The sequence below is a fragment of the Camponotus vicinus genome, unplaced genomic scaffold (assembly GCF_025532165.1).
Source record: "Camponotus vicinus isolate PSW18456_S1 unplaced genomic scaffold, iyCamVici1.0 SCAF_11, whole genome shotgun sequence".
NCBI lineage: Eukaryota > Metazoa > Arthropoda > Insecta > Hymenoptera > Formicidae > Camponotus > Camponotus vicinus.
Window position 1 is genome coordinate 8615039 of NW_028141947.1, and position 13992 is coordinate 8629030.

The following is a 13992-nucleotide window of genomic DNA, read 5'->3' on the forward strand; positions in this document are numbered from 1 at the left end:
GTCAAGTAACGCGCTTGTTTATATGTAAACTTAACGATATCGTGGCCTCAGCATTTTCGGAGTGAATAATGAGATCGTGTTCTGAAAGCTATATACAGGGTGTCCCAGACTTAACGAATCAGCCGTTAATAGATCCCTGAGATCATTTGGAGACGAAAATTCTAATACCAAAATATTGAGGGAGACTTCATAAAAATGCTCAAACTACTGACTACTGTCGCATCGAAGAGATAATCGCGCTCACTGCAGAATCCTATTTTTTATTTTATATTGATCCCTATATCGATATCGATATTATCGCACTGTACGCGGGCTCCTTGCGCCATGTCCCTGAGCACAGGAGAATGTAACGCGCCGATTGGTAATCTTTAATCCTTTGTAGCGCCGAAACTACATCTTCCTCAACATTTTGGTATTAAGATTTTCGTTTCCAAATGATCTCAGGAATCTACCATTAACGGCTGATTCGTTAAGTCTGGGACACCCTGTATAATCATTTGAGAAATTGAGCGTTTATTAACACATCGATCAAAGAATAACTCAATAATTCATTTAATCGGATCCAAAATACCTGCAGTGACATCGAGACTAAAGAGCAGAGAGTCGACGATCTTTCAGACAAGCGTAAGGAATCGCGTAAAATGCGAGGAGATAAATTATTTATTGTTCGCGCGCAAGCTTGACGATCCGCGAACCGCAATGATTCCGCGCTCGCCTTATACGTGCATGAAAGACGACCACGCGTGTGTAGGCGTGCGCTCGAACGGTAATTTACCTGCGTGCGCACGACGCAATTCGCAGCCGGAGCACGATAGAGACGAGCGCGTGTGCGTCCGCGGAAGAGCGAGTGGAAGCGGGCGATGCGAGGATGCGCGAAGGGCGGGAGGGACGAGGAGAGACATAAGAGAAAGGGTTACGAGGAGGAGGAACACAGGGACAGGGACGAAGGGACAAGGAGAGGACTGACGAAACGACGGGAGCGGGAGAGAAGGAGATAACCGCGGGGTCGGGCCGGGTGGTTGAAATTAATGTTGCCCGCTTAATTGGAGCCACCGAAGAGTGTGCGTGTGGCCCAAGCGGTTCTCAACCCGTGTTTTCGGTATGTCTTCCCGTCCCTTGAACGCGTTCGGCAATAGCCGCTACAATTTCAATACTTTTAATTACTCGAAATTATAGTTGTGCGATATGATTTTTGGATATCTAACGTAAATTGATATATTAAAATTTGTATGTGTATGGCAATAATATGTATAACATAGAGATATATTTGTAGAAAAGGCTTTTACAATTAATGATACTAATGATATATAAATATACTCCTGGACAAAATTAACGCATAATTTTTTTCTTCGCTTTTTCTTTAAAAGCTGATATTTAAATTTTAATAAAAAATTGAAGAAAAAATGAAAAAAAAATTATGCGTTCATTTTGTCCAGGAGTATATATAATATATTATTTTCTTAGAAATATATTTTCTTTGCTTTGTTGCAGTATTTTTTTATACAGCTATAAATCTCTATTTTTTAAACGCAGTTGCAAATTTATATAAAATGTTTGATCCATTTTACGAGATAAATGATTCATCTTTATGCATCTTTATTTTTCAAAATGATTTTAATCAATGTAGATTGCTCTGTAGATTTCGTACGCAGATTTAGAGATATTTTTCGCTATAATATCGCGAGGGTAATTTGAGGGAAAGAAGACGCGCTCTCGAAAATTTGAGTACCGACAGCGAGAAAGTAGCAAGAAGATGGTTCGCGAGCAGGTTCGCAGCAGGTGTTTGTGCCGGGTGTGCCGTGCAAATATTACGAGCGTTTCGAGTCTCCGTCTGATGATTTCTGGGCTCTTTTACCCAGATGAAGTTGATCCTCTACCAACCACTATCTTGGAGACCCGTTCACATATCCGAGCTTTTTTGCATCGTTACACGATACTGCTTATTTGTGTCCTGATTGCAGCAAGAACAGCGCTATCGTCAGCATTGTTGAGAAAAATAAAATCGCAATGGATGAGATGAATGCACTGTAATTATACCTTTCGATTATGTTTCATCGTCTCGCGATACTGCAGAAATATCTCTTAAAGATGTTTCAAGAAGAGTTGTTTCTCACAATTCAAAACACAATAGGAGTTATAAATTATTACGAAGGACGAGATAGATTTACATATATAGATTGTAAGTATCTGATTCTCTAATATATGCCATGATCTTATTGTATTTTATTTTTACAATTCCAAGCACGCACATGCTATCTTACTAACGCCTTATTGCAACATGACGAGAAATAAATGACACATGTGACTTTCCATTACAATTCCTTTCTGATTTCAAATCGTTATTTTTCAGAATAAACCTTGACATTATTGAACGCTGCAATTTTCGCTGCAATTCGAGAAATGCTGCGGCATCAACGATTAATTAAACCATGACAAGAAATGATTCTATATTCTTACATACACGTGAATTCCATCTCGTCGCGATATTTTATACGGGAAATTTTCAACATAAATCTTGATATTACATCCACAGAAAAAAAGGACATTCTTGTCTTGAAAATATATTTAGTTTTAACATGGAAATCTTGAAATGAGATTATATTGCGTTAATTAAAGAAAAATATAATTGCTTGAATAATTGCTTACTTGAATGAAGCCATTTTACATAGTTCAATCAAGAAAAATATATTCTTATGATTTAAGATTTAATTTTCTTGAATGGAGAAGAAACAATGTTAGATAGAAAATAATATTTTTAAATCAAAGGTTATAATTTTCTTAAAGTAGAATTAAATAATTATATATTCTTGAGATGACAATTACAATATTAAAATAAGACTATGATATTGTTGACATTTAAAATTATTAAATTCTTCTAAGAAGATTATAAATTGTTGCGTATATACGAAACAATGAACGCGTTAGTTTAAGTATATAAATTTTGATTGACATTTATTTTTTTCTGTATCGAAGCCGAGTCATCGATGCGATTCGTCACATGTGACTAGTGACAAGAATACATCCGGACGAGAGAAATAAACTTCTGGAAATCGCGAAAGTTATACGTCCATCATTATTATTCCTTGACAGACCGAGATGACAGGGAGCGGAAAATAAAATAAAATAAAATTAAATTAAATTAAAAAAGAGAGCGCGAGAGAAAAGGACGTTGCGTATCCTGCCGCTCTTGTCGCCGATCCTCATCTCGCGAATGTCGAAAGGGGGACTCTCTCGACCCTCACTTATTGTTACTTACGGCTTACGGGGTTTTGGCACGCGAGCGGAGCTAATGTGTTAATATAACGTATGGGGGACTCGCCGGCGCGTATCCGCGCCTACGTAAGGACACGTACACGCACGCATGCCGGGCATGCGTCGCGCCATAAAATCGACCCACCCGATCGTCGTCTTGCCACCATTTCTGTCGTCGAATTGCGCCAGATTGTATTCATGAAGGTTAATCGCTGTTCGTCTCTCGCGGTAATTGCGGCGACACGTTCCTTCCCTCGTGTTAGCGAGACGATTTCCGTACGAGACGATCATCTCGTATCATCGCTAGATCAGTCTATTGACAAATCCAGAGAAACCAAAATTCTGACAAGATATCGGAGTTTTAAGACATCTTCGAGCGAATCGATACATGATATAAATTATTTATTAATAATTATTTATTAATAATTTATATCATGTATCGATTCGCTCGAAAATTTTTTAATAATTTTTTTAATAATTTTCTTTTAATAATTTTTTAGTAATTTTTTAAATAAATTTTTTAATTTTTAATAATCAAATTATATAATATTTATACTTTTAATAAAATAAAAGAAACTGTTAATTTTAATATAAATTATTTATTAATAATTTATATTAAAATTAACAGTTTCTTTTATTAAAAATATAAATATTACATAATTTGATTATGCATTATCTTTAGAATAATATAATTTGCAGACTAAAAGTGAGCGCCTCTGACTGTTACTTGTGAGCAATTTGTAAGCTCCTTCGCCTTACACGCGGTCTTAATATCCGCTTCATAGATCATCAGCGTGTATCGCGCGGGCGGGCGTTTCGTGGCACGATTTTACGATCGGAACGATGTACACATTCGCGGCCATTATATACGATGAAATTTCCTCTCTCTTTTTTTTTTGTCGTACGCGCGTTCGCGAACGACGACACTGTCGGTCACGCGACGATTGGTCACGAAGACGAGAAACGAGAATAAAATCTCGGGCTCTCCCGTCGCGTTATTACGTGGGACGCATCCCCTTAAATTTGCCCGCTCTTAAATCAGTCACGACGCATCGCGCTGATCGTCCTATTAATCGCGATATCCACGCGTATATCACGGCCTGGTCTCGCGCACGTGTCCTTGTATTTGATGCGGCACTAAAAATCGGCTCGCAGCAAAAGAGGAATCGAGATTTTTGACTTGCACGAGACGAGACGTGACTTTCTTTATAACGCAATAAAATTCGAAATGACGAAGACAAGCATTCGTGTTTATATCTACGAAATAAAATAAAATTCTCGGGGAATATAACATTGATTTATTTTAAAAAATAATTTTAATTAATTCCTTTAATATAGATCAAAATAAAATATAATTAAAATAAAATAAATATATTTAAAATATAATTAAAATCAAAATTAAATATAATTAAAATAATTAAATATATAATTAAATTAAAATATAAATATATTTAAAATATAATTAAAATCAAAATGAAATATAAATAAAATAATTTATGCAAAGATACGCGGAAATAATGTAAGACTAACACTTCGTCAAGATGTGATTTCCCTTGTATCGTACGCACACATGTATGTACCGCTATTTACAAGACTCGTTAGACGATGTCCGGATTTTTAAGGACTTGTTGAACAATCAAATGGGCTCTTCGAATGGGTGTGCTTGGTCCCAGACGGGCGGGCCCCGTCGCGGAGGCGGAAAGGCGCGTAGGCGTTGCGGCGGATGCAAATTGGCCACATCAGATTTCGACGATACATCTTAATTTCCTGGCCCGCCAAAAGTACCGGCTCGTGCCAACCGCCAAATTTATGAAAGATTTCGCACGATATAGTAATAAAGAAGGAATTGTGCAAAAGGAACGTGACATAATTATTTAAAAATGGAATTCACATATCAGATGCCTGCAACTTTTAAAGATGACTTTTTTAAAGATGAATACTAGATTTTTTAATTATTGTTTAAATTAAAAAGCAGAAAAATTGAAATTAGAAAAAAAATTAAAGAAGAATAAATATAAGAATAGAAAAAGAAAGTAAATTATATATATCAATTAATGTGTTTGCCAAAAAACTTTATTAAAATCTATTTTTTATTGTATATGTAATCTAAAAAATGTATGCTCATGTAAATTGCGAACTTTAGAAAGTTTTAATGCTTGATGGAAAGCTTGTTCTTCAATTAAGAATTTTAATTATCATGTTGTTTTTACGATACTTTGAAGTTCTGTCGAATTATTATTCGTGTTTCTTTCAAGTCGCGAATCATAAAATTATCATACCAAGATACCTATTGTTTGAGAACACTTGAGGAATGACTTTCTGATAGATGGAAATTAAGCTATTAATCATCTATTCTAGCCTTAGGCTACTGTCATGCTTTTCTCTATGTTTAAGCCACTTTATAAAGACAAAAGTTGCCGTTGAATTTTTTGTCATGTCCTTCTTGGAATTAGACTTCAATAAAATGTATCGAGAACAATTTAACGCACGCAAGAAACAGCATAACACATAATATAGCAAACGAATATAGTCAAAGAAGATAATAGAAATTTTATACATATTTTACAAATATTTTTAAAGAGAAGACCAGGAACTTTAAGAAAAAAAATTCATTACTAAATGAGTTTTTTTTACTTTGCTTCTTTATTCTATCTGCAAAACAGCGTGATTATCGACGCAATATCTGTGCGTAATTCTCGTTGACACGCGTTTGTCGAGAGCCCAGGCATCGCAACTTGTTCCGGGCGAATATACGAACACGTGTTATCGGTATGTTTCTCATTTGCTGGCCAAATAAAAGACAGCGATGGGCGCGCAAGACTCGAATCCCACGATTCGTGAGTATATTCGCAAGGCCATCTCCAGGAATTTCGCTTCCAGGAACAAACTCCCTTCCGCGCGCGAGCGACCGGATATTCGTATAAGCGATCAAACTTTTGGGACTACACTATCTTTTATTCTTTCAAATATCCGACACTGCCCAACAGTAGTTCCCAATTATTACAAATATCATCGCTTTCGCTTCAACTTAAGATAATTGAGAAAAAAAATCATAATTTTTTTATCTCGTATTATTTTATTTACTGTTATTTTTCTCTATTGTTATAATTCCCTTAGATTTTATAAAATTTATACATGTATAAAAAAAGTTCTATCTAAAAAGAAAAAAATAGATTGTGGTAAGATAAAACTGGCGCGATTAAGCTAATTATGATGCATTAGTGGATCATGTCGAAATATATATACTCTGTACATTTCCGATTGGTTATTAAATTTAAGTGTCACGAAGATTTCTAATGAACATATTAAAATGTGAGTCCCCGCGTCGACTCGGATACATCTTAGGCAAATGGCCCCACGGCGGTGGTCGCGAGATTAAGTTTAATTGGGCGGTGGTCCCGACTGAATTGAGATTTATGAAGTAAATTCATTGTTTCGAGTCGCCACCGTGGACCACCAACACCGATCCAGCATTCGTTCCTTTCGTCTCCTCGCCCGCTATCAAACGATGTCCCCCTGCAACCAAGTCCACGACAACATCTGACAATCCGGCTACTGTGGGTTATTCGAATAAAACGAAGCTAACTACACGGTGGAGAGCCTGTACACCATTTGGATCTTCTTTATTGGGCTTCCTCGCGTCAAGATTGTTTCTCGATGAATAAAACGTGTAAAGCGAACGTTTAGATTGACAGTGCTCGTTATTAAATAAAATTAATCTTCATTGAGTGCGAAATGAAGTCAGATGTTACAAGTGATATCATGTACAATTCTTTCATACTGTACAATAATTTGCACAAATTTTTTTTACAGGAATAATAAAATAGAATCTTGATTTTTTCAAACTGTGATTAAAATATTATATTTAAATTTACTACACACACACGCATCTTAATCATCGAAAATGTAATCTGAAGAAGACTGTTTGGATCAACGAACCGTATCAACCGGATAGATTGCACGAGATTATTTATTTGTTGTCGGCGTAAACCCGACTGATCAAACAGAAATGTTCCACATTGTCGCGCCGCATTAATTCGGGATTAATAATCTTGACGGCGGGTACGTTTAATTGAAGCATGTTACCGCGCAGATGGGGGGCGAAACCACCCCATGTGGTCCCGCGAAATCGCTTAATTTCGTGGCTCATATGAGACCACGGTGAATTTAATATACGCGGATCTCCGCGACTGGGATCCCGGGTACGGGCGGGTTGACGATAATGATGAGAGAAACGGAGACGGAGAAAGAGAACAGCGTGACGAAAAGCGACGGGCAGAAATATGTCAGGAGACGCTCAAAGTCGGATGAAGACAGATATGCGGCGTGTGCGCGAATTTACTGTCGGCTTTCTTGTCGTATATGCTGAATAAGTTCGTCGAACGTGCAGCATAAATTCTTTCGCGAAAATGCGTGCCATGTGCGTGATGCTGAAAAATTTCTAATTAAAATATTTCCCATATAATTAATATAATAATTAATATAAAATAAATATTAATATAAATAAATATTAATATTAATATATAATTAATATAACAATTTCTAATTAAAATATTTCCCATATAGTTAATATAATAATTAATATAAAATAAATATTAATATATAATTAATATAAAAATTTCTAATTAAAATATTTCCCATATAATTAATATAATATAATGATATACATTTTTCTTAGATATAATATTGAACAGTGAAAGAGAGAAATACGCGCAATAAATCAATATAAAATCACTTTAAACATAAAAATCTTGCAAGGACAGCTTCTTATCGCATTAAATATTCCTACGCAATATTAATGACAAATTGGAATAGAAAAGAAAATGATTATATGTGTATTCTCTTGAAAAAGAGAGAAATAAATTAAGCAAACAAAGATCGAGATAACATGATAATTCTCGACACGTTGACTTCGCCTACTCAATAACATGGTATTACGGTGTCAACGAAACCGGACTATATGCGGCACAACGCTCAATTTGGAGCAGCCTCGGTTACGCAGAGATACGCAGAGATACGCATGAACGCACAAACGCACGACGCCACACGCCGCTTTGTGCCACACGCATGCTAGCGAACAAATGCGATTCTCCCTCGCTCATTTCTGCAGAATTTCAAAGTTGTATAATTAAATTTTCACTCGCTAAATTTACGAAATATCGCAATCGATAGAGAGTTAGATAATTAATTAATTAAATTAAATAATTAATATGTGTCGATTTAAAAGAATTGATATGCAAATAACTTCTTCTTGATAAATTCCTACAATTCGCAGGATTAAAGATATTTTTATTGGGAATTTTAATCGGTTCTTTGATTTCATTGCTTGCACATGTAAAATTATATCTATATATGTTACATTTTTTTCAACTAATATATGTATTATAAAACCGAGTGGAATTAATTATCATTAATAATAAACAACAAAAAAATAAATGTTATTTAATTTATAACACGGTATAAATATATTTTTTGATTAAAACCATTTTTTTTCTTAATCAAAAATATATGAGATTAATAATTTTTATATTATAATTAGCATATTTTTGGAAGATTATTGGCAATGTTACAACTCTTTGACGAGTATCTCTATAGAAGCTATAAAATTCTTTGCTAATGTAATACATGTTTTTGAATCATAATGACTTTTTTCCTTTTTCTTCAGATTTCCGCGACCAATAATTTACGCAAACGAAGGGAAAAGGAGACGGAGAGATTGGAAGGAAACGAATGATTGTACGCTCTTCTCATCGATGATACTACGATTCCGGTAGATTAGCGGAATATCATGTGACCAGCCGTGCTTGGAATTCTCGTGGAATTTCAGGGTCTACGATTCCTGTCGGCGCAGGGCGCCTCGAAGAATTTGCTACGCCTGAAGCATCCGAGACTTTTATGGGTACGTCGCGAGACGCAACCGAGTCATTAGAAGCTTCGTGATTTGGTTCATGTAATGTTCCCAGGAATTCTTGGATTCGTTTGCTTAACGTAGGATTTATTATCATTGGGAATCCCATGTTAATGAAATATCGCGCTGCTTATTCATACGTCAAATCTACATCATTATTACTATGAATATTTTAATTATGTCGATATTAGATTTTTTTATAATTTTTTAATTATTTCATTATATTATTTTGGAGACATTTTTAATTATCTCAATAGACATGTGTTATTACAAATTGGACTGGCTATATCACACGAATGTAACATGAAAATAACGATGTAAGCCATGGTTAAGACGTTGGCGGGGTCGCGAGACGACAGGCTGCATCGACCTCACCGAAATAAATTTCAGAAAGGACATTTTGAGAGACCCGGACCGTCTTTCAAGTGTTAACGGGCTCGTTTCAAAGCGGGTTTCGTGGTATATCGTGTTGTTGCATATCGCGCGAAGAAGAGAGAGAGAGAGAGAGAGAGGAGAAGAACGTAACGAATGATACAACACAACGATACGTAGACGTTGTTCGCAAATGTGTCGAAGTTAAGACGTCTCGGGGTCGTTGCACGACAGGCTTCGGCGACCTCGTCGAAATAAATTTCTCCCCCCTCTCCCTCCCTCCTTCCCGCGAGTCAGCGGTGACCTGAACACGTTGGGGTCGCGCGGGCCCCCATAGATCCTGCCTATACGGGCTCCAGGAGAGGAAGCTTTGATATCCAAAGTACCTCGTAATATGCGAGGGACGAGTAGTGGCCGGACGGGATGAAGTCAGCCTGTCGTCGAAGAGAAAGAGTACGATGGGTCAGCGCACCAGACGGATAACTCTTTGGGGCCGTTCGAGACTTTGGGGATGCTTAAATGTCGATGAGGAGACGAACCCCGAGCTCTTTTCGTTACACCACCTTTGGGATCTCTTAATAACAGCTCCTCGGCGAGAGTGCAATCTTCGTAAAACTGCTTCTGCGCCGAGGCTTGCAAAATTTGAGTTAAATCCTCCCCCATGCCTCGTCTATTTATCTTGTCTTCTCTAGGGGTGCTCACATGCTCGAGCACGTTCAGCCGAGTGTGCACATGGACGCGATAATCCTGAATGCGTTTGACTTTATGACGATCGAGTCAGCAACAAAGCGGGAAAGTTTCGTCAGTTGGTCCCATCTTCTCCTGCTGGCGATTTCGAGAATTTTGTGGTGCGGTGGAAAACGCAATTATCGTCGAAAACCGCGAGAGAGAATGTGTGTTTCAATTAAATTACGCACAACTATTGGGTGGATTTTGAATTATTAATGTGCAGAGCGGGTTCTTTTCTCTCCTTCCTCTTTTCTCACAATTTCTATCCCTACCTCGGAGTCTAGAAATAATTATCTTCGCTCAGATGGTTCGTAAATTTGATGACTGCGTAGAAATTAGTATTAATAAATATTCAATAGAGACTGTGTATTCAAATTTCAGATGGGTGTAGCGGCACGTAAATGAAGCTGGGTTTCTGACAGGTCATCCAAATAAGATTCTTGCGAAAGAGTAGCCATAAAGTAAAGAGAGATTTTATAACGGAATTCTTCATGTGTGACATATGTTTATGCAAATTCCATGATTTCATTGAATTTTTTTAATGAAAAGTGGTAAATATAATACAGAGATTTTTGTTATTTATTTTCCGTAATAAAAGTACATATTATACGAAGCAAGCTTGAACTCATTTAAGCTTTACACGCAAGTCAAATGGTGACAATGGCCCGCCCGACTTTATGAGGATCACGTTAGCGCGTGGGGAACATTGAACTCCTGTCCACGAAAGGTGAAGTATTTCAGAGACCGCTGGATCGCGCGCCACGTCAATAAAATGCACGTCGCTTAAGCGACGAGGCTTTGTACCTCGAGGACCACCGTCATCGAGCGGCCCAAGTGGATCGTTTCGTTCGAGGGCGAAGGACGTCTCGATTTTCGCGGTTACAATGTCCTTACGCAGGAACATTAGATTGACATGCCGTTGCTTCGTAAATCCCTCTAAAGAATTACTGATAAACGATATCGGTCAGATTTTTCTCTTTAACATCTTGTGCACAAGACAGTATCTTAAGAAAAATAATAGGGATATAAATTTATATAAATGAAAATAAGTTTCCATATTTTTTTATATTCTTTTTTCAAATTTATATCATTATTTTAAGATATCTGATTATTAAAAATATTATTAAAAAAAAAATCTTAATTTTTTCTTTGTAGTAATTATATAAATAATAATTTAATATCAGAATACTTTCAGTACAATAATTATAATTGCTACTAATAATTGTAATTGTATAAAAATAATTTCTCTCTGGAATAAATAGTAGAATCGAAGTTACTCTCCAGAGATGCTTGAGCAGTGAAAGAGGCCAAGTGCTCTTATCGCATTCCCGAACATTCATCGCGACGAAAGGTCGTCGCACTGTGATTCTCTCGCACGGTCGTTAACATTCGCCGTAAAACCGAAAATCTTGTATTATGGAATTATAGCGAGATGATAGACCCGTCAATAACGGGTCGTGCCGGCTTAGCTCGGTCCTTCGAGGAATACGAGGCGAACACACGAGTAGAGACGAGGAAGACGAAGCGGGATGTAAGGTTGAGATTGTGGAGGAAGAAAGGAGAGTCGAAGGAAAAAAAAAAAAAGGAAGAGTCAAGGCTGACCCATAAAAACGTCAAACTTCCCCTAACCTAGAGAAACGTCTTCATTACCGAGGCTCGGCTCCCATCGTGGGTAGGTCCGCTGGGTTATACGAACGATGAATAGTGACTATGTATAGTCTCGGGAAAAAAGGACGAAGACGAGGGCGGACGGACCCGTCGTTCCCCCCCGCGAGAGAGAGCGAGAGAGAGAAAGAGAGATTTCTGTGTGGGACCTTTTCGTGCACCAAGTGCCCTCCACGATGTTTTCTCGACTGACCAAACACGAGGCGAACACACGGATTCTATTTCGGACGAACCGGGCGCGAAGTACGCGACTAACGGTGGAGAGGTGCGGACAGCGACTTTCCAACACTTGGGTTTCACTCTCGTCGCCTTTATGGTGAATAAATCCGTGCGCCTTTAGGGTAAATATCGCGGGAACGAGTTTATTAAAACAAAAAATGACGCTTAAACCGAGCTCAGACCAAGCTCGAACATAATTATCGACTCGACAGATTCCTCTCAATTTTCTTTGAAGAATTCCTGAGTGATTATACGTTGACGATAAAATGACGGTAAAATAGTTTCATTATTAACATTAGCACGTACACGTGTACTCGTATGTGAAAATGAGTGTTTACGTGTTAAATGGTCCGCGTTAGCGCTAGAATTCGAATCTGGAAAGCTCCCAAACTCACATTTGTCTACGCTATTTACGAATTTGTCTTCACAAAATCCCATTAACAACGAACATTAGCCGGATAAAAATAGAATCCTGTCGCTTCGAAATGACATCTCGATTATGACTCGAAATTAAGATATCTCTTACGAGCTTGTACGCTGAATTAATTATCAGAAATGCGTGATGTCTTACGTTTAAGATCCAACTAGTCTATCGAGGGTCGACTGGAATATTTAAACGTTGATTGAGAAATCTCTCGCGGGTTGAAATCGAGCGGGCAGTCCCAGAATAATCGTGTATCGCGCCCGAAACGTATCCTCCAAAAGAAAGCAACGCGAGGCTTCATGCTCCGATTCAGAGTAATTTGTTCGTTCTCCGTTTGCGAAACGACGCGAGTCCGCTTCTAAAAATTAGGCGAGCTCCTCCGGAGGTCCGTCGCCGGCTGCTTTGTCACTTTGTGGCAGGACAACGCTGCGAAAAGAGGAAGGAGCGTGTCCGAGGCTCCGTTAATAAAGCAGTCGACGTTTTAATGCCGTGACACGACAGGGTCTCGGCAAGCATGGCCTCTCTCTCTCTCTCTCTCCTCTTGGTTGTCTCCTCTTCCGCGCGAGACGAAGCGAGATGAGCCGGAAGAGGAGGGAAGGAGCGGTTATAATTAAATCGTGCAATCAGCTGGCTAATTTGTCCTCAAGCGTATTAATAAAACCCGGCCCACCAGGCTTTCTTTTCTCTCCGCTTCTCGTTCCTTTTCTTCTCTGATTTCTCGCTCTCTCTCTCTCTCTCTCTCTCTCTCTTTCTTTCTCTTTCGTGCGTGCGTTTCTCTTCTGACGTCTCTGCTTATATACGCGAAACTATTCTTATCGTTCGCACTTTGTATCTCGGTTGAGGCGCCAATTTTTCATCCCATTCCTGAACTTTCACTCTCTCTTTTTCTCTCTCCTTCTCGCGCTCCTCAAATTATTTTTAACATTTTTCATTAACTCCCGAGAAAGCTATTTAACGGTACATTGCGCTCGCGTATGTATCATGTGCATGCGTGTGTTGGTGGATAATAAAAGACGCGAGGTCTTGTTAATAGGCAGACACTCGAGACGCGTTGCTTAAGCCGAGGATCGTATCGGTTCCGTGAGCACGAAATGTCTAAATCAACGTTCGCCGCAACATAAATGTGTTGCGGAGGCTCGAGATAGCTTCGAAAGACTATTTTACGACGTAAATAAGTATGCATTATTCATGATATAATTAATACACGCTAAAATATGCGACGGATATTTTTCGCGACGCGTCGATTGAGACAATTGATCGCATCGCACGGTATAAAATTCACTTAATATAACGATAATTCGGGTATTGATATCGCGGTAAACATAATCCCATTAATAATTTATGCGACGAGGGAGGGAGGGAGAAGGGGCTTAATAGTAAAATGAATAACGAAATCATGAATAACTAAATTCAAATTATACTT

The 13992-nt window shown here is 38.0% G+C and overlaps 1 protein-coding gene across 1 annotated transcript in view; it reads right to left on the reverse strand.

Annotated features, from left to right (window-relative positions):
- LOC145961738 (uncharacterized) overlaps positions 1-13992 on the reverse strand; it is a 68956-nt gene that overhangs the window by 6145 nt on the left and 48819 nt on the right. The gene's annotated exons all lie outside the window — the stretch shown is intronic.